The sequence below is a fragment of the Halichoerus grypus genome, chromosome 9, assembly GCF_964656455.1.
Source record: "Halichoerus grypus chromosome 9, mHalGry1.hap1.1, whole genome shotgun sequence".
NCBI lineage: Eukaryota > Metazoa > Chordata > Mammalia > Carnivora > Phocidae > Halichoerus > Halichoerus grypus.
In genome coordinates this window covers 43,971,193-43,993,280 of record NC_135720.1, presented here as the reverse complement: position 1 = coordinate 43,993,280, position 22,088 = coordinate 43,971,193, and the positions used below count along the sequence as shown (strand labels likewise).

Genomic DNA, 22,088 nt, shown 5'->3' with positions numbered 1-22,088 from the left:
CTCTTCCAGTAAACCCTGGAGAGTTGTCTCATCTGCCTCACCATCAGTCAGGACTCCCCTGCCGGACTCCTTGTCCATTCTGCATGGAGCAGCCTGCCCCCCTCCTCCTGCCCTGCTCCCCTGACTGGCATTCGCCCAGCTGGAGGAGCAGATTCCTGCTGAGTCATTTAGGCTTCTGACAAGCTTCAACTTGCTCCAATAGCTTGGCCAACTCTTGAGGAGTGGGAGGGAAGATGTTTCCTCCCCTGCAAGGTCCCAGAACAAGGATTCTTGGGTCCAAACTGTGGCTGAGTTTAGTGCAATGGTTTTGCCAGGTCACGCGTAAATTCTTTTCTAGCCTGGGATTTGTACATATCACCAAGTAGCTTTGTCTGAACGGATCTAAGTACCAACTTACTGAGTGCTGCACTCATACTTGCCTCTCTTGCCAACCTTCAGACTGTTTGGCTTCCTCTGTTAGATAATTTTTGCTCTTAATATGGATTTTCTTCTGTGGGCAGTCCCCACTGTCCTCTCTGTACCCTAGCATCCATTCCTTTCACTTCTAAAGTTCTGCCAGATATACCTGTGTAGGCCTGGACTCTAAGTGGAGACATGATTCACGTGTGTCCCACCCCATGGCCCCCAAGGCCTCTCATCCCTAATGTAAATCAGTGGATACAAATAGGTATTTTGAGAACAAGTGTCACTTAGCTCTACTTCCTAGACAGATCTGAGTCTTGCTTCAGCCCAGCCAAGTGCCACATGTAATTTTATATCTTTTCCCCACGAGCTCTTCCTCTTGTATTTTTATGTTTAACAGCACATTATAGTATGCAAAGATTCTGTGGGCATTCTGGACCTTGATCTTCTGCAATGATGAGTGTTGCTTCTACTGATGAGTGTTGCTTCGTGTGAGCCGAGGGACCCCAGAGCCCATGGTCCAGCCCAGCATGAAAGGGAGAATGAGCTAAGAGGAATGAGCGTGCACCATCCCAGGTGTTTTCAGGCCTGGCCAGGACCATGCAGTGGGTGCTCTTTTAAGTCGGCCTTTCCTCTGCTCTCTGCTGATTACAGAGCCCCTCTGGTAATTAGCCATGGCAGTTTAACCAAGTATGATGATAGACATTCACGTGGAGGAAGTATACAGGGAAATCAGTCTTCGTTTGAAAATGAGCACGATAGGGGGAGAGAAATACATAAGGGTAAATAGCTGTTTCCTAGGCTCATTGCTTTTGATCTCTTATAAATCGATTTGCTGAATACCCAGTGAGACAAAAAAAGTAATACAGGCTTTATTAACCATCAGGAGAAGCACTAGGCACTTTCTGTTGATGTGTTGGTGGAGGATGGAGTTTTCTTTTATCTCTCAGGGTCATCTGGGACATTTCATCTATACTGAGACTATCTCTATTTATTGCCTTTGTGTTTTTTTTTTAGATTATGTCTCAGCATCTGAAACTCTTCTTAGAAATACAATAATGGCAACTTGCATTTGTGCCCATATGGTGCTCACTGACCAAAAGGCAAGGCATCAAATTTGATCCCTGGTCACAATTGCCTTCCTTCAATATTTTAAGACCTGGTAGCCACATGCTGGCCATGCTGTTTATATTTGGTTTTGAGAATCTAGACATATCTTTCTGATTTATAAATTCCATATTTAAAGAAAGTGTTTCCTAAAGCAAAACAAAGGCTCCAGTACTTCTTGAGAAAATCGGTACTTAGAATCAATTATTTTTAGGTTTTTATGCTTCAAATGAGAAAACATATTGGAAAGACTTTCTGCTATTTTAAAACATTTAGAAGCAAATTAGTCTTACCACATTGTTATATTCAAGGTAAAGACCTAACTGTTTCATTCTTCTTCTGTTTCTGTGATCAAGGCAAGAAGGTTTATAAAATAAGGGTAACATCCTTGATGAAACCCTTAAGTCAAAACCAATCAATTACAATAGCAAAACCAATAACAACTACCATAATAATGAGTTTTCAAGTAAACCAAGAATCACAGAGAGGTCAAGGGCAGCTCATCTGGTTTTAAATGCCTACTTACCTTTATGCCAGTGACTTTCATTCTTTTCTTTCATACAATAGCTATTTGCTTTTGGAAATTATTGATTCTGTCACCAATAATGCAATAGATTAGCTTTCACTTCAGAAACAAACTCATTCCATGGAGTGAGTTGTTCAAATACCACTGAAGATTTGAACCTATCTTTAAGCAGCCATATATATATTTCATCCCATTTCTTGTTTATTTGAGGCTTTTTCTGAATGAAAACAGCTCTTTTTTATTTTTTTTTTTTCCATCTGGGATCTTCCATTCGTATCTGGAAAACACTCATAAAATTAACATGACTCAGTAGTTATTTTTTTAAAATTAGTTATTGTTGCTCCCCCAGGAGTTAGCTTAGCAGCTTTTCTTCTTCATCATCATATCATCATTTGCATAATAGTTACCTTGTGTCTGAATACCTACTGTGTGCCAGGCACACCTCTTTCTCAAGATCATGAACATTATCATCAAGGAGGGGAATAAAATGGCATAAGTGCCAATATGCATGTATTGTATAATGATTATCATTTAATCCTGTCAACAACACTTTGAAGTATCATTTCTTTTTGCAGACGTTGGTCCTTGCCAAAGTGCCTGACTCACTTACGATTACATGAGTGCTGTGGTCTCACTGACAACAAAGCCCTAGCTCTCATTGTGGGTTTGGACCTAGTTCTATTGTTGTTACAGAATATGAATATGTAATATGAATTATGTAAATACTATGAGCTTAAATATTGTAAATATCCAAGAAAAAGGAAGAGGGAGAACAATTTTTTGTGTATGTGTATTCAAGAGATCAAAACCAGTTGGATACAGAATGTTTTGATGCTCAGTATGTTCATGACTTCATGTTTGTGAATTTAAACTTTTGATAACACCAATTAATTTTAGTCTTCTCTAAAAGCAGCCTCCATTCTACACAGAACAGCCGTTCCATTTCTTAGTCTGCTTTTATTTTACTGAAATTAATTTAATTGTATCACTTATATTTTGTATAATTTTTAAGACAATGACTTAATATTTTGTTCAGCTTTCTGGAACATATTAACATGTCAGTGATTATAGCCTCTGTCATTGAAGTTGTCTTTTTGTGATGTCCAAACTTCTTGATCTAATATTGGCATGATTGAAATTTTACCAGGAAGATTTAATTCTTCCCATAATGATTTGCCATTGCCAGTTTTGTGTCGGTTACATCTACTAAATCTGATTTTCTAAGATCGGCTTAGTAGTTATGATTGTCATTAGCCAGAGGACATGTGTGGTTTTAGCTATTGTAAATTTTCTTTTATGTTAGTTATTTTTACCAGTAATGCATTCATTTAGAAACAAATAAAAACCTAATAGTTTTCATTTCTTTCTTAGCCAGGCCATGAGAAAATTTTGATCAGTTTCTGTTAGTCCACAATTTATCTTTTGTCAAAATATCATGCCAGTCTCAAATTCTTTTAATTCTCACATAATCAATAGTCAAGTGCATTGAGACAACTTTTATGTCAAATGCACTGATCTTGTTATTGATCCATATGGATTGAGTCTTACAGATCTTGCTAATGGATTTCTAAAATACATGATGCTTTATTTCAAATTCCATTTGACTTTGATATATGTGCCTGTAACCAGATTGTTTGGTAGATAATTTCAGCTGACTGATATTCATGTTGGGACTAGATCTGTGGAGGTTACCAAAAACACATTCTCCGAACCAATTTAAAAGTAGTTCTATGTTGTACAATGAAACTAATATAATGTTCTATGTCAGTTATACCTCAGTAAAAAAAAGTGATTGTAGTTTTTCTAACATATTAATTTGCTAAGGTCTCCAATGAAGCCCTAGCTTATAAATTGGAATCTAGGCAAATGACACAATTATCTCCTCTGCATGAGCAAAACACATGTTATCAGATGCGCTGTTAACACTCTCTGCTCTAACTTTCCCTGGATTAAAAAAAACTGAGAAATTTAATGTCAGGGAAAATTGAACAGATTGAATTAATGCCACTTGTTAAGACTGTGGACATTGATGTCAGTGTGAAATTCTGTGTGAAGTTCTTTATGGGTTTAAGCATACATCAGTACTAGATCAGAGATCATTGAAATCATCTTATAATGGAAATTACCTAAATCCTTGCCAAAAGACTTGGCTCTATTTTAAATGTCCCATCAAGGAGAAATCTTTTCATTCCATTCTTGCAATGAACATGAAGACTAGTAGCCTGACCAAACAAAAGAAAAGTTTCCTATATTTGTAGGTCTGAACATGTTCTTGAACCTCAGTTTGTGTCAAATCATTGGTTTTACTGGTCCTGGAAGTCCCCTTAGCTTTACATCCTTTTTCATCATCATGTCTGCCTTTCGCTGTTTTCCTTCCCCGCCCCGTCCCCAACGTGGTCCTGCTATGTGCAAATGTGAAATGGAGATGGTGTTTCAAACTTTATAAGCATCAGTCAGGGAAGCGTAAACTCTGGCAACAAGGCCTCCGTGAGATGGTTCTTCACCATCCACAGATCCAGTCTCTTCATGGAGATGTGAAGTCTAGTTTCCAGGTGTGAGAAATGCACAAAAAAATGGATGCTTTCATTGTTGTTTATTTTTGAAAAGGCGAATAAATGGCCATCAGAAGATAATTTTCTGCAATTATATTTGATAGTCTGTTGTTCTGTATTTGTGCTTGCTATTCAAAAACAAAACATGAACAATTATGGAGACTTATTTCTATGATTGCACTTCGTCCAGTTCTCCTATTTGTTATTACTTTGCTTACTGTGTGCTATCTGTACACATTACTGACAGGTCAAAGGCCATTAGGAAGAAGAAGGTAAAGGATCTGGGTGAGGGAAGGGACAAATCATCTCTGAGGTCAGAGTTGTGAGGCCAGATATCCCACCTCATTGCCAAACTTAGCGTAAAATCTGTTGTGGGGCTCAGAAATTCAGTCATGCTGCAATTGGAAAATGCTATGAATAGCTGAAAAGTTCAAAATGTAGTGAAAAAAATAGTAAATTTCATATACTGACAAACTAGTTATTATTTTTTATTCTATTTTCTGAAAAGAGTTCTTAACTTTGTTTTGTGAGATCCACCTCTCCCAACATACCCATACATAAACACACACACTGTGAGAATATATTCTAAATGTAAGCACATGATAAGTATTTGTTGATTTGTTTTGACTTACTTTACTGCCATCTTTATGGATGCATCTGTTCTAGGGAGAGAACGCCTGCATACAAACAAGGCACATTTAACTAAACTTTACAGGATTCCAGTTTTAAAGAGTAATTTGTAAGCAGTTTTTGAGATGTGATTCTTATTTCTATATGAAACCATTCTTACTCTTCATTTCAGTTATGCTGTCAAATCTGAGTGCTTTTACTCTACTCCTCAATGGTCTGGATTCTTGCAAAAATGTGGCTGGATCCGCCTTTGATGAAGTCGAGCAGATTTGGGGGTTGGAAGGCAGAGCTGGGAAATCCCTTTTTGACAGGGCATTTGGAAAAAAAGGTCTCCGGGTTCTGAGGGCCAATGCTGTTCCCCTCCACATGTTGTCTGGCACTTGCCCAGTCTCTCCTTAACGCTGTCCCTCTCAGTCCGAGTACGCTACCTCTTCTCCTTAAGTCGCGTATAGACAGGGTTGGTCCTGTTTGGAAAGGTCTGCTACAACAGAGGCCATGTTTCTTTTCCATTGGAGGTTTTTTTTTTTTTTTAGATGTAGTCACAAATTGACCATTGTTTATTTAGTATTTGCTGTATACATTATATTGCTTAATCCTCATAACATCCTGCGAGGTAAGCTGTATTTATTACCGCATTTTATGAAGTAGAGTTATTTATGAGGCGACGTGGGGAGACTTATTTAGGTAAAGTAACTCATTATATATATATAACATATATATATATATAATATATATTTGTATATATATATACATGCACACACAGTTTAAAATATTCAGTTTTTCTGAAAAATAAGAGTTAATTGCTGATGATGATTATTTTAGAGAGCATTGCAAGTGTTTAAGATGATTGATTCTTAACAGTTAGACGCAGCATTCTTTTCCCCATTTTCAAGTTTGTGAACCTACAAGTCAAGACAAGCGTCTGGTACTGCAGGCTTAAAGAGACTCTCCGCTGTCTTTTCACCTTCAATGCCGTGCCTGGTCCAGTGGCTGTGTGTCTTCACAGCGGGATTGTAATGGGAAACACTTCTCTTCTGGATAGTAACACATTTTTCCTCTTACATTATAGACATCTTTAATTTTGGAAAAAGTGTAAGTTGTTCAATATTATGGTTCTTTAGATGGAACTTTTAGAGATAGATCTCAGAAGAGCTGAGGACAGAAACATGACAAAGAGAGAGACCAAGGTCCTAAGAGAAGATTATAGTTGCTAAAATGATGAACTTTTTCCATGAGTTGCAAAAAGTTTTGAAAGGAATTGCAGTTTGTGTTGTTAGTTTAGAATTGAAGAACAAAAGGTCTTACTCTTTCTTTGTGCTCCATTATTCCGACTAGACTTTCCTGAAAAAAATAAAAATAAAAGGAAAATGAACTGGATGGTTTCCTCAGTAATGCCCACTTCCCTCCATTCTCCTCACAACTAACTTCCAAGTCCTGACTCCTTTCCAGACTTTTTTTTTTGGAAAAGGTTGAGGATAGAATAGGGGGAGAAAATAGTCTAAGTGGGTTGGCACCTAATAAAAAAATGTGGATTTTAAAATTATTCCTTTATTTATTTATAGCTTTTATATATTTATTTATTTGAGAGAGAGAGAGAGCATGCAAGTGGGGGTGGGGAGGAGCAGAGAGGGTGGGAGAGGGAGGGAGAGAATCTCTCAAGCAGACTCCATGCTGAATGTGGAGCCTGACACGGGGCTCAATCTCATGACCCTGAGATCATGACCTAAGCCAAAACCAACAGTTGGACACTCAACCGACTGAGCCATCCAGGTCCCCCCTAAAATTATTACTTTAATGACATAATTACAAATAAAATGATGATTATGGAAGCAATCTGCAAATTGCCATTCAAATATAATTTTCACAACATCTTTAAGATGGTAGAAGGGCTGATATTGTGCTTCTTTATTCAAATATGGGTCACCTGAGGTTTCCAGAGATTGATGCCCCTCTCTTCGCAGAGCTCCTAAGGGGTAGAGCTTGGATAAGAACTCAGATCACATGACATCCACTTCTGTCTTCAGTTCACCATTACTTTCCTATTTCAACCTAAGTTTTCTGTTATAAGTATGAAAGACCATATAATATGTCCTCTTTAAGGTGACTGTAGCATTGTCCTTTCCAGCCTTTGTGTAAACTGTTTTAAGTGATTTTACCTAGAGGAAAAGCATTAGTAGCTAAATGGAAATGTGCTTTGTGACAGAGAAGTGAGGAAAAACATCCTTAGAAAAATATTGACCTTTTTGTGCACTAAGATTGTTTAGGTTACATGATACTGAATTTCAACCATTGCAGACATTTTAAAGCAGTTATAGAGTAGTGCCATTTGTTTTTATTTTCAAAAACCTGGTCTGGAAAGTAGGAAAACTGTTTATCTACCTGGTTCATTCACTCATTTAGGTATTTATTGCGTGCCTCCTCTGTCCGAAGCACATTTTTAGGCTTTGCGGAAACAGCAGCCAACAGAATAGGCAGAAATCTGCTTTTATAGAGTTTGAGAAAAACTTAGAGTGGAGGGGTGATCTGAAGCATGGTTGAAATTTTAGAAAAGGTGGTCAGGGAAGACCTGTCTCAGAAGATGATTTTTGAGGAAATACCTGGCAGAGATGAGGGAACAGCTGTTTAGATGTCTGCAGAAGAGCTTTCCAGACAGAATAAAGTACAAATGCTGAGGCCATTGGTGCCTGGGCTGCTCAACAAATAGCAGGAGGCCAAGGGGGCTGGAGAGGATGGGGGAGATGGTGGGAAAAGAGGTTCTAGAGATGAAAAGAGATCATGGGAGGAGAGCACTGCAGACCATTGTAGGGACTTTGGCATTTATGCAGAGTGAAATGAGAGCTGTTTGAGGATTTTTAGCAAAGGGGAGGTGTGATCTGATTCCATTGCATAAGAGCTCTCTTAAAAGGATCACTCTGGCCGCTCTGTTGAGAAGAGACAATTATAGGTGGCCAAGAGGAGAATTAGGGAGACCATTTAAGAGGTGACATCAGTAATCCAGGTGCAAGATGATGGCAGCAACATAGATGATAAAAGGTGATAGGATTCTGGATATATTTTGAGGGTAGAGCCATCGGGATTTCTGGACTGATAGGGTGTGGAGTGTGAGAGAAGAAGAGGAGTTAAAGATGATATCAAGGCTCTTGGTGCCTGAGAAGCTGGGAAGGTGGAATTGCAATCAACTGTGGTAGGGAGGGTGTAATGAGTGAGTAGGGGTGAGGCAAAGATCAGCAGTCCAGGGTTGTATTTAGAATGTTTGTTATATATTCATGTCAATTTTTGAGTGGACATTGGGGTATTGGAATCCGGAACAAGAGAAAAGTTTGGCTGGGCATATATGTTTGGGAGTCATCGCATAGTTGATATTTAAAACCGTGGGATTGGATCGGATCTCTAAAGAAGTGATATAGATGAAGGAGAGATGAGGACCAAGAACTGAGCCCTGGGTCACTCCTACATTATGAGCTCAAGGGGAAGGAGGAACCAACAAAAGGAGTTAAGAAGCAGTTATTCATGAGGCATAAACACCATGTCTTAGTAGCTTTATTTGTTTCAGTATTTCTTGTAATTGTGAAATAAATGGCAGTAAAGGAATCTGACAGTGATGTGGGGAAAAACAGGAAAATGTTCATAAATGACAGGGCTTTAACCAAGACAAATCCTAACTGGGTTAAGTAGCAGAACTAAGTCTGCATGAAGGTCGGGGATGAAGAAGCAGTAACATTCATTTTTTTTTTTTTTTGTCTCAGCCTTTTGCTTGGGAGATGTACCAATTCTAATTACTTTGGGTGTGATCTGGTACTGAAAGGTAATTTAGGCTTTAATATCCTGGATACTAAGTAAACAGTACCCACTCCTTTACATTACTCGGAAATTGGGTCCATTGCCCTCTAAATTGTTTTCATATACTTCTTAGAAGGATTGATTATATTTTCTCTCTGATTTGATTCTCAATTACATACTTTTCTTCTGCTATTTGAGGTTAAGAGCATGCTGGGTTCTGCTGGAGGGTCTAGACTTGTCTTCATGGCCTATATTCCTTTATTTAGCAAATGTTTTTCAGACTCTATTGCATATCAAACTTTGCACTTGACATTGGGGATACCAGTATCACCCACATAAGCTAGCTCTCCCTCCTGGAAGAGTTCCCATTCGAGTATGAATGGACAGTTATAGTGTAGTGTGATGTGTGTTACAGTGGAGATGAGTGTTGAGATTTGTTAAAGGAACTTAAAGGGAGAGAGCAACGAACTTCCTGGCAAGAGTTGAAGAGTGCTTCTTGGAAAAGGAAATACACTTAGTTTTGAGAGATTAGGAATTTTCCAGCAGACAAGAGGGCAAAGGATATTATTCTAAGCAGCAAAGCAGTGTATGTGTGGGTGAAATAGTAGAAGAAGAGGTGCAGAGTTGAGTAGGCATATTGGGGTAAAGACATAGGGCTAGCAGGAGTTGGGTTTTACATAGGCCATTTTTTGCCCTGTGCTAGGCACTGTTCTTAATGCCTTTTGTGTATTCACTCCCCTGAATTCTTACAACTCTCTGGGGTGATGCAGTATTAACACCATTTTTGCAGATGTGTGTCCTACGGCATAGAGGATTGAGTGATTTCTCAAGGTCAGGCAGCTAGTAAAGTAGTAGTAAAGTTAAATATGAGCATCTGATGCTAAAAGTGTTGGTCAGTTCTAACACTTTTCTTCATCATTTTCTTCTTGGAATTGTTAGGAACCTCCTCCATTATAGTTTATTGTTTATTCTTCTCCATGCACACCTGCTGTCCTCCATCATACCAGATTTGACAAAGGCCTTAATTTTTTCTGATTATTTCTTTCTCCTCTTTCCCCAAATTTGAATTTAAAGTCTCTTTATTAGATTGGCAAGCCTCCTGTCAGGCTTGGTTTCTGGGAGATGCCATCACATCCCTTCCGGGAGCCCATGATCCTGGCATCGTGAACCACAGCTCAGAAAAAAAAAAACAACTTTCTTCCTTTAACACAACCCATGGAACCTATTGTTCTCACCTCATATACTTATTTCCCTCATGTAATTATCACCTTCAGGTTGGACAAGGTTTGAAAATATCATCTGTTCACTTGTGTCCCTGAGGCTTTCAGTTGCTTAACCTGTCACTGTAGGTTTCTACTGAGTGAGCTGTGAAAGGTAGTGTGGGTGGCATGTGTCCAGGAAAGTGGTGTGCGTCCTGGGTAGCCATGGATTTACACTGTTTACTTTGAGTAACGTGTGTCTCTCTCTGGGGGATAATTGAGGCCCCTGCCCTTGATAATGCGCCTTCTTTACTGTTCTGCAGAATGAAATGCTTCTCTTTCAGTAGGTCTGGGTCCCCCTCCTTGGGCAGAGTCTCACATTTTTTGAGTAATTCTCTTGCCATGGTTTTTTCTTTTGTATTACAGTCTCCCATTCACAGCACTTAAACTGAGTCTTGATTTCAGGTGACCCATTTTCTTCTTTTTTTTTGTCTGAGTGTTGTTTCTGCCCTGGGATTATTCATCCTTTCTAATGGTTTAGTGGAGAGGTATTCTTCAAGCTGTCTCACATTCTTCCCTAGCAAGGAGTTGGATTCTACCTTGCAAGACAGTGATTAGGGACCACACATCAGCCAGAGGCATGGCTTTGGATGCTTGCCTAAGTTGTCATGTGTCAGAGCTCACAGGGCCATTGCAAGAGGCTTGAACCTTCATCAGCTGGACTCTAAAGGCAGAGCTCTTGGTTACCAGTTTTCTGTCTCTCCAGTACTTAACATTAAAGATTATTGGTTTTGCTAGTTTTGTCCAAGAAACATTTATTGAGCACCATTTATTGAGTATTCCATGCCAGGAGCTATGTAAGATCCTTGGCATATAAAGGTCTCTCCTTCCAAGGGTATTGGTTCGTTTTCCAGTCCCCCAAAGACTAATGTGCATGACTCTGGTCACTGATTTATTTCAAACATTCCTGGCACATATAGCCATAAATTCGAGTAAAATAGAGCGCTTCCATTATAAAACTAAGATCGTAGATATAGGGAATTCTTCTGATATAATTTAAAAAATTTAAATGACTATTAAACATTAACAATGAATATGCTCAAAACCTTTGATTCAGAAACATGCAGTATTGAAATTATAATTCCCTAAATTACAATTAAGGCACAGAAAGAAGCAGGTGTTGAGACATCAATGTTGATAAATAAGAGACTTTTAAATAGTCTAAGTCATTCCTAAGAAAGGGAAAGGATTTTTAAAAATTCTTTAACATATAGTCAAAAAATACATTCTTAAATATGTCTAAACTAAAATAAAAACCACAGACATGCACAACTGAATGAATTATTTTTTATTCACTTATGTCTGGATGTTCTATTCTTAGACTTGAATAAGAACATTTCTCTTCATAAGGAATTTATTTCAGTAGCATGAATGCGATCTATGAAAAAGAAGATGTTCTGTAGGGTTCGTGAAGAACCCAGAATCTTTACAGAATGAACTGAGGGAGTTTTGGAGCAAGGCTGGAAAGGATTATAAAGATTTAGGGATGAAATGCAGTTCCCAGAAGGAAGGATTTAATTAATCTGATATTTTTTCAGAGGGAAAAAAAACAAAAAACAAAACAACAGAAAAAGAGAGTTTTCTGCTGCGTTTGAGGTTGAAAGTCTTAGTTACAGGTCTTGATAACAATCTAGACATAAAACAGTTCTTGAGATGGAAAAACAGACCTCATTTACTAGAAATTTAGCAATGTGGTTTTATTTTACAAAGAAAAATGAGCAAAATGAAATTTAGTGAATTTAGTGGAATTAAATGACCTGGAGAAAATTCAGATCACTATCAAATAAAAAAGGAAACAGAAAAATAGCAAAAGAGAAAAAGTGAAAGAAAACATTTCAGCAAGTGGAAGGCATGATCTAATTTCTCCTTTTTAAAAAATTTCTGGCTTCTTTGAGAGAATAGTTAACAAGTTTGCTTCTTCGTGCTGTGGAGGTCAAGGAATATGCTAGCAATAAGAGACTGGGAAGAGACCCCTGTTCAAACCCAGGGCAATGCTCAGGGAACCCCTATTAATGTGCTTTTTGCCAGGAACCTGCCCCTTGCCAAAGAATGACAGTGGTGCAAGGAAGGGGGGTGGAAGCCAAGGCCAAGGGAGATGAAAAGGGATTCCATCCTGATTGCCAGTGGACTGTGCCTGAAGTTGTCCATTAAGTGTAAGGGATTCCCGGCAAAGTGTCTGCCGGTGGAAGGCGGAGCTTCTGAAAGGAAGCTTGACGTGCAGCTGGGAGTGAACATTGCCTGTGCTGCGGTGGCCAGCCGGTGGCCCGCCTCACGCTGCGTCCTTCTGCAGAGCAGCAATCTGCTGCGGCTTTAATGAATGAATCTCTAGCAGGCTTTTTTTTTTTTTTTTTTTTTTTTAACAGAACAATAGCCTCTCTGGTGTGATCTGCATTCCGATGGATGGATTGAGTCCTTTGCTCACACTCCTGTGTTTGTGTGTATGGGGTGTGTGTGTTGGGGGCGGGAAGGGGGTGAGGGAAAAGAGATGGTGTGTGTCTGAGTCCTCTAGGTGGGGAGATGGTGGATGCTATTGAGAAGGTAATGCTTCAGGTTTGCTTTTAATTGCAGTGTTCAATCGACTCTTCCTTTGGAGACTTGGACAATTGGGTTGCTGCTCGTTTTCCTCTACATGTCCTTTCTGCAGCTTGTTTTTTTTCCCCTGAACACGGAAGATGGATTCACTTCTTTCACAAATGCTCATGAAGTACAGGTCTATGGAATAAAATAGTTAAGCAGATTTTCTTTTCATTAAAAAAAAAATAATAACCTGACATTCACTTGGGTTGATGAATCTCTGTCACCCTTGCCTTGGCCGGTGTCTGTGAATCCGTGTGGCCATGCTCCATGCGGTAAGCTGGAGGAAACCCGCAGCCCCCATCAATACCGCTTTTCCCTGCGGTGCTCATCAACCCAGAGGCTGGTTCTTCTTAATTACAAAGGAGAGAAAGAAAACACCCCAAAAGACAAATCAAAAACTTCACCAGGAGAGGATTGATTTGGTGTTTGGTTTAATCATCCTTAGAAACAGAGAAAAATCTTATTTTGCCTGTCAATAATGGTCCTGTGGTTATAATCGTTAGCCGAACAGAACTGAAGGAAAAGCTAATTTGGGGGAAAACTTTTGAAGATTGGTTATTTTTCTTATGGAGGTCACCTGGTTTCAGGTTTTCAAGAAAAATCTCACTCAGAATCTTCGCATACGAACCAGGTACATTTGTAGCTGCTCTGGTTGAGCAGGGGAGAAGTGAGCATGAAGGAGACATGGCTTACACTCCTGTACACCGGGGCCCACGTTCACAGGGCTCCGGTGGATGGAGTTTGTAAAGCTACTCATCAAACGTATTATTTGTTTTGGGGTAGAATCCCACTAAATCATAGTTCAGAGTAGTTTTTATTATTTATTTGTATTTTTATTATTACTCTGCCTTAATCTGTTAGCAGAAGTACTATTTTATTTTATTTTATTATTTTTTAAGATTTTATTTATTTATCTGAGAGAGAGAGAGCGCGCACATGAGCAGGGGGAGTGGCAGAAGGAGAGGGAGAAGCAGGCTCCTCACTGAGCAGGGAGCCCAGTGTGGGGCTCGATCTCAGGACCCTGGGATCATGACCTAAGCCAAATGCAGACGCTTAACGACTGAGCCACCCAGGCGTCCTAGAAGTGCTATTTTGTACTATTCACTGGTGTCCTTCCTCTCATCAGTTTGGGCTACATAAGGCAGAGGATGGAATAAATGGGAACTAAAAATCTCTTCCATTCTAAAATTCAAAGGCAAATGGCAATATTTTTACTTTTACTTTTTTGTTGATATATGCTGAAATTTTCTTATATCTGTCACATGACATCCTTGCCCTTTGGCATTTTATTACTGTAAGAACTGTGCTTTAATTTTTATTGACCTTATTTTTCTAGATACGTATTTATTTATATACATACATGCCTATATATGCATTTACTTATATACAGGTATATATACACAAAAGACATATTAGTGTAACTCTTGCGTAGTTCATTCTTTTTTAATTGTTATGTTAATCACCGTACATTACATCATTAGTTTTTGATGTAGTGTTCCATGATTCATTGTTTGTGCATAACACCCAGTGCTCCATGCAGAACGTGCCCTCTTTAATACCCATCACCAGGCTAACCCACCCCCTCACCCCCTGGTAGTTCATTCTGATAGACACACATGTCTCCAGTGGTAGAGCACCCTTGAGATTCCTTTGTACAAACCCATTTAGCGAACTGTGAGAAAATCCTTTTGATAGAGGCATCAAGAAAGTCGCCTCAAACCTAAAAGTTGTTGCTGCTTCTTATTTAAGAGTCAGCCAGGGGCTAGAAGAGCAGGTTAAGGAGGCCAGCAATTATAGTTGCATTTGAGTCTGTTTTATATGTGAATATTTGAGTTTATATGTGGTCCTGGGACCCCAGTCAGTTTGGGGAAGTAGAAATTCACATATCCAGCTGGGCCCGATATGAAGGTGTCTTCAGTGAGTGGGTAACCTGCCATTCTCTGGGGCATAAAGCAGATAATTTATTTATTTATTTTTAAATTATTTTCTTATTTTTTAAAGTAGATAAATTATTGTTAAAACTGGGGTCATTTTGAGAATGAAAGGGAACACCAGTTGAGTGGGATGCTGGAACAGCAGGTATCAGCCAGGGCATGTGGTCACCCTGCTAGTTCTTGGTATCTCCTAGGCCTCTGTGGATGAAGAGGGTCTGTAGCCTTAAGTCATATAAGCAGTTATGAAGAAGATCTCAACAACTCAAGAAAAGAAGTTACCTGAATTTCGTTAAAGCAGCTTGATGCTCTACAGTAATCGTCATAGGTTACAGTGGCTTTAACTTGGTCACAGAGTATGACGGTGGTGCGTTGAGTGAGCCAGTGGAACAACCATCGGTAATAACAGTGGTGACCAAGAAGGCAAGGGTTTTAGGCGGCACCAGAATGATGTTGGCCAAGCTACAGTGGCAAAGTCAGGACATCTCAAGAGACAGGTAGGGGTGGAGATGGCAGAGAGGAATCGTTCTCTCGGCTGACTGTATGTTCTACTGCACCCCAACATCTGAGCATACAGGGTACAGACTTTGTGTTCAGCTGGTCTGGCAGTATGCCTTCCCACAGGCTGTCTGTCTGGCTGTGCCTCAGTTTTCTCATCCACGCAAATGGTTAAACATGCAAGAAATACAGCGATGACCCTAAGGTTTTCTCACTCATTGAATTTTAATGGACAGTCAGTATAAAATTTGGAATGTTAAGCATATTTTATCGTATTGTAATTCTTTGAAAATATTAACTCATCTATAATTTATTTTGAACTGTCCATTAGCCTTAATATTAAATTAAGCTTCACAGTCCATTCTTTGACTGTTGCAAATACCTAGGGGCTCGTACTTCATTTTTAAAATTTATCATGAGAAAATTCTGTCTTAGAGCTAATACGTTTTTTAGCATTAAGTTGACTAACATCTGAACATGACATTTATGCCACTTAATCTATTGTAGAATCCCTATGCTGTCTTTTATCTCCGGACTCATACCTCCTGATTTTTAAGTGATTTTTAAATTGCTGTTGCCAGAAGAAGCACCTTTTAAGACTAGCAAGCAAAATTACTACTTGAACTGCATTTTGTAATACTTATTCCTTCCCAAAAGTAGAGACTGTATTTCCAAAGCTATGCTTGGAACTTGTTGTACAGTGTGACAAGTGGTCTGAGAAATGGACTACATTTTGGAATCAGGATTGTCCCAGCCAGTGGTTACCACACACACAGCCCCTGCCATCTGGTAGGAGCTTTGCATGTGGTTTTGGAGTGCAGGATTGTATTGTATTTGCCTTCAAGTTCTTTATTGCTTCTTTGGATCTTGAGGGGAGTCTTGATGCTCCATGGGCAACAATTATGGACAAGACTTCTAAGCTCCCAAAGCTGTTCCAAGAACTTTCCTCACCTCCCCACTTCACCAGAGACCCAAGGTAAAGGAAAGTGATTAAGCAGGATGAGAGAACAGGTGGGACTGTGAGAACTCAGCTCAGTGGAACCCCGATCCAGAGTTAACCACTTTCTATCATTCATGTCTGTGCGGACTCAGTTACTGCCTTTATTACCTTGCTCCACTGAAAGCTGCATACCCCAAGTCAAGTGCAGGGACCAGCCCTGCTTGACGGTGGTCTAAGGTAATAAAAAGCAGATATGGTAGCATAGAATTAAGGACCGGGAGGTCTATGTGCAGGCATTTTATAACCATGGAAGTTCATCTGCCAATGCCAATAGTAGTCATTAAGAGAAGTGGTGTGAGGGATCAAAACTGCTGGCTTAAGCCACTAGCTGTACTTTGGCCTGTGGGGAGAGCAGTGCGTGGACACTTGGGAGGTGTGCACGAGCTGCTGGTCAGGAACGTCAAGAGCCTCCAGCCAGAGCTGAATGCAGTCTCTGCTTCCAGGGCCCGCCATTACGTGTCCTTCCTGCATCTGTGTGGACACCTCTGGGTCGTTCACAGACGCCTGTTCTTCAGTTCTCAAACTGGGCGTCTCCCTGGCAGACAGAATGGAGCACCTCAAGCTCTTTGTCTCCAGTGGGTGACTGGCATGAGTGTACTGCCCCGCCAGAGAGGAGCGGGTTGGAGTACTGTGGGCATCAGGCTTTTCCTGAAGATGATCAGGCATTGGTCCTTTGCCTTGCCCAGCCAGAGAGAACAGCAGGGCGATGGTACTGTCTTTTGATGTGCTGTTGAGCTGCCTTGTGCAGTGAAAGATTCTGGCCCCTTCATTGTGGATGGCAAACTGTGATTAAACCTTCAGTGAGCGCTCCTTTACTAGGCAACGGAGGGACAGTGCCTGGAATCTAGTCAGTTCATTGATAAAACTCGAGGTTGAAAGCATGACTATTTCTTTGTGTGAGTGCATCCAGGCCTCATTAACGGGCTACTGTCCAACTCTGCCATCTGAACCAGCTGCTGAGTAATCGGAGGCATTGCAGAGGCCATTTTAAAGCGCCTACAAGGGTTGCTTTTAATTTCTCATTGGAAAATTTCAGGACTTGCCAAATGTCACTGAGGACCCTGGTGATAGGTTAGGGTTTGAGCAGAGGCCATGGAAGGTTAAGACTGCAGCAGATCTTGAGCAGGGAGGGAAACCCCATTCTTCTTTGGGCACAGATTTTCTGTATTTTCTTTAAGCAAATATCTAACCTCAAAGCCAGGCATTTGTTAGAACTTACCATCTAAATGAAAGCTGAAAAAGGAAGGAAGATGAATGAGGAATCTACCCACTTTTATCCATGGAACAATATTCTAAGCCCATAGAAATGACTTCCTTCTTGGCCCTGGTGAGGGAGGTTTTTCTTTTGAGATATGTTTAGTGAGCGGCCCTCCTCGTGACTCAGATATCCTAAATGATTTATGACTTTGCCTCTGTATTGTGTTCATTGCTTTCCCTTCCACCTTCTCCAGACATATTTCTGGGTAAAAATGAACATTTATCAAAAGAAAGAACGACCCCAGTTGCCCTTGTGAATATTAGTGTTTCTTGAATCTAACTTCTTTTATGGTCATTCTGCATCTCTGATAGAAATACCTTTGTCACATTCAGTTTTCATGGGTTGCTGAGCCTAGAACTGTACAACACTGGGACTCTACTTTGGAGAAAGCCACAAGAATTACAGCAGAAAAAGAGAGCATCAAAGTGTAAAGCATTGGCATAGTCCTTAATATGGATTAGAATTTTCAAAATCGGTTCTATTGGCATCTGAAGTGGCTTGAATTTTAGATGTGAGCTTTGATAAAAGCACTTGAAAAATAGTTTTGTTGTATCATCCATGACTGTTTTAGAATATTTGCTGAGAAATGGAAAAGATTTATGTAGGGTTATGTAAGATTATATAGGGTTGTGAATTTTTGGTATTGGCTGTTAAAATTTATCTTTTTTATGTCATTTAAATGAACAGTTTTACACTCATTTTGTGGATGGTTTTTAGTGACAAAGAGTGCATCAGTGAAAGACTCTGGTAAAATATGCATTTGTTTGGTAGAACTCAAGATTTCTAGAATTTCTGATCCCTGACTAACATGTCACTCCTATGTTGGCAACAAAGTTTAGTGGAATTAAAGCATGGGCTTCAGAGGCAGACTACTTGGCTCAAATCGTGACTTCTCTACTTGCTTGTTGCTTGATTCTAGGTAAATCACTTAAACTTTATGCGTTTGTTCCTTCATCCATGAAATGGGGATATTCATAGGGCATTTCTGAGATTTATTGAGCTGATCTAAATAATGTAGTGGAACAGTGTGGCACCTGGTAAACTCTGTTGATGTTCGCTGTTTCTTGACATTCTAACTCCTGGAGATGGGTACATTAAGGTATTCTGAGCAGGATGGGGAATTGCAAGCTTTGTGGGGGGTGGGAGACTGAGGCAGCCTCAGAGCTCTTTAATAGGGCTGTGTTTGGGAGTTGAGTACCCTGCTCTTTTGAGCACCCTATACCAAAGCTGTCCTCCAGGTCCAGGACTTGTAAATGAGACTTCTATGTAACAAGGACCTTTTGACATTTCAGTAACTAAACCTGTCTGTGGGGTAGAGGCAACTGTCTCCAAAGCTCAGGATGGTTCTACAACAAAGGGTTTTCCATCTAGAGCCCAGTGTATTATATCTGAGGGGAGAAAACAATTCTAGCATCTGGAAATAGATATACCTTGCCATACCTGAGATGTAGGAAAAATAAATAAAACATATTTCAACATGAATTCGTAGATACAAAAATAAGACTCAGTAAACAAATTTTGTGGCTAAATAATGCATGGAATAAGAACAAACTAGTAAGATAGCATTTGAAATTCTTCTCTTCCGTATATAGTTTAAAAAGGGTTTGCTGAACCAAGAGGTTCTCAAGAGCTATTAGCATAGATTCAAAGTACATATAATACTTGACATATATAAGGGAATACATAGTCATAAATTTAAACAATTTTTGATCACCTACTATGTGCTAAACACTTTTGCAAAGCTGCCTCAGTTAATATCCCCACAGACGTATGAGTCACACATTATCATTTTTATTTTTGAAGCATAAAAGTGAAGCTGTGAGTGATTTACTTGAGGTTATATATAGCTAATAATTGACAAGACAGCATTCAAATCCAGGAATTTCTAACTCTGAATTCACATGCTTTCCACTATAATCTTATTGTCTTTCAAGGATAATTTGGTTCAGTCCAGTGAAAAACTAACTGAGCCCCTGTTGTGTGCAAAACATAAAGGAGGGTACTGGGGGATCCAAGGCAAACCAGACAGGCATGCTCCCTGCCTTCAGAAACTGACCGTGTAGATGGGATAACAACTATTAGCAACCACTTGCTTCTTTTCTTCTGTTATGCATTCCTAGATATCTACCTTGAGTAGACATGTCACTACCTTGAGTACAGTTTAAGACAGTTCATAAGTCATTGTGTTCTCTTAAAGGTACTGTTTTTAAATGTCCTTATTTGTGCACATATGTGCATCCCAAATTGTCACCCCTGCTACCTTACATTGCTACCTGACATGTTAGTTTTCAGACAAGATTATGCACAGGATAGGCTTATCATCACCTTCAAAGTATAGGTTACTTTGAAGGATCAGTGGGAGAATTCTAATTTAGCGAGTTAAAATGCATTTCATGTTAAAATAAGAAATGTGATTATATTAGGTTTCTTTTTTTCTTAAGATGATTTATTTATTTATTTGTCAGAGAGAGAGAGAGAGAGAGAGGGAGAGAGGGAGAGAGCACAAGCAGGGGGAGCAGCAGGCAGAAGGAGAAGCAGGCTCCCCGCTGAGCAAGGAGCCCGATGAGGGACTCGATCCCAGGACCCGGGGATCATGACCTGAGCTGAAGGAAGGCACTTAACTGACTGAGCCACCCAGGCGTCCCTGTATCAGATTTCTGACTCCCAATGTGACACAGCTGAAGCTGAAGTAGATTTGTGCTGGTGTTGCGGAGCTCACTTAGAGAAGGGAAAGGAGGGGCAGGAAAACAATCCCTCTGGTACATCTCCAAGGGAAGTGGATGGGTGTGGATGAGGTAACTTTGCAGGAAAGTAAAGTTGTGTGACAATTGATGCTTGGTGGAGAAGGAACAGATTATTAGCTCAGGCATTTGGGAGCAAAAGTCAGGTGACCAGAAAAAATAGGGGGAAAATATGAGGATTAATGGGGTGTCTTAGAGCTTATTTTAGGAAAGGTTGCATTATTTGTTTCTTAACCTCTCCATAACTGTTTGACACTTGGATTCTTTTGTGTGAGAGACTCTTCACACCTTAGGATCTGCTCTTCACTTTTGCTTATGAGCTCAGGAAGAGAAAGATGTGGGCCACGTGGCACCCTGCTTCCAGTCACTCATCTTTGACTAACTTGGCACCACCTAATCCTGATAGAGCATGACAACATCTGCTTAAGGTCTACACATGAGAAAAAACAAATGGGAAGGGAATTAAAAGGAGAATTGGAATGTGTTTCATTTCTTTTAGGAACTGTGAATTGCAAATTTCCTTTAGGTTTAGTGTGTTTTCTTTTCTTTCTTTCTTTCTTTTTTTGTATCCTAAGTACTTGGGTGGCTGCTCATTTATAATGGGAAATCCTATAAGGAACTTCATGAAAAACTTGGAAATGAGACAACTGAATCTCAATGAATGGATAACTAAAGAATGTCTGGCAGATTCAATTATTCTGACAATGCTTTTACTCTGTTTTATCACTGAAGCTATTCAGAAAGCCGGGACACTTGCAGGCAGGACACCAAGACTCTGGTCATCTCCACAGGATGAGAACATTTAATAAAACCAAATGGAAAACTTGTGATCTCTTCCTTCCCGGCTGACACTCAGGCCGTCTGGACAAAGGACTGATTAATAGAAGAGAGCCCAGTGTCAAGCTCCAGAGTTTGGTCCCGTCTAGAAGGGAAGTAATTTCCAGGGCTTCTCAATCCTCGTCTGTGTCAGACCTCTTCACTGCCCACAGCTCCTCCTCCCTGTTGCTCTTTGTGCTCGGTCAGCGGGCAGCACAGATACCGTGTTTCCTGAGGGACACCTCTGTCATTTTTCTTGATTCCACTATTGGTCTTTTTAATCTGAATGCTAGTCTAAAGCCTTACATTAGGTATACAGTGCCACATGTACACATCTAACCTTTCCCAGTAATCTACTGTAAAATGAGCCATTTCTTTCCAGTACCGAACATACCTCATTTGCTGTACTTCTTATTCGACACAACTTAATCAATAGCCCTTCTTTACATTTATGTCTCCCTTGTAATGCCTAGTCTTACAGATTATAGGCAAATATGTGTGAAGAAAGGTCCGGGCCAGTGTAAGATAAGGCAGTGATGGCAGAACACAATTTGCAAATAAAATAAAGGCCTCTCATGACCATTACTCCTGTGTGTGAGGACCTGTGTCTGATGATACTACTGAGGATGTGTAGTTACGTTTCTCACGTCTGGATGTTTACTAACACTTGGATTATGGACTGAATCACTCAGTTTCCAATTAGAGGTTTGGGGTCCTCGATATGTATTTCTTTAGGGTTCAGGATTAATCCATTTGCAGGCCAGCATGTAACCACGGACAAGACGCGAGACGGGCAGGGGCCTCACTTCCCCATCCCATCTGCTGATCTCCGTTCTTCACTCCTGTGTATGGGTGAGAAAGCTGCCCAGCTCATGAAATATCTCCCCAGTATTTTAATATAGAAAACCAGAGCCCAGGTATAATGTTTTTGTAAGACAATGAGAATTATTTATTTTTTTCCTTCACTTATTAAAAATCCCCATTGTTTCTGTAGATCTTTCAGCATGTTTA

General features: G+C 39.9%; 1 protein-coding gene across 2 annotated transcripts in view; it reads left to right on the top strand.

Annotated features, from left to right (window-relative positions):
* SLC35F1 (solute carrier family 35 member F1) overlaps positions 1-22,088 on the top strand; it is a 384,542-nt gene that overhangs the window by 34,024 nt on the left and 328,430 nt on the right. The gene's annotated exons all lie outside the window — the stretch shown is intronic.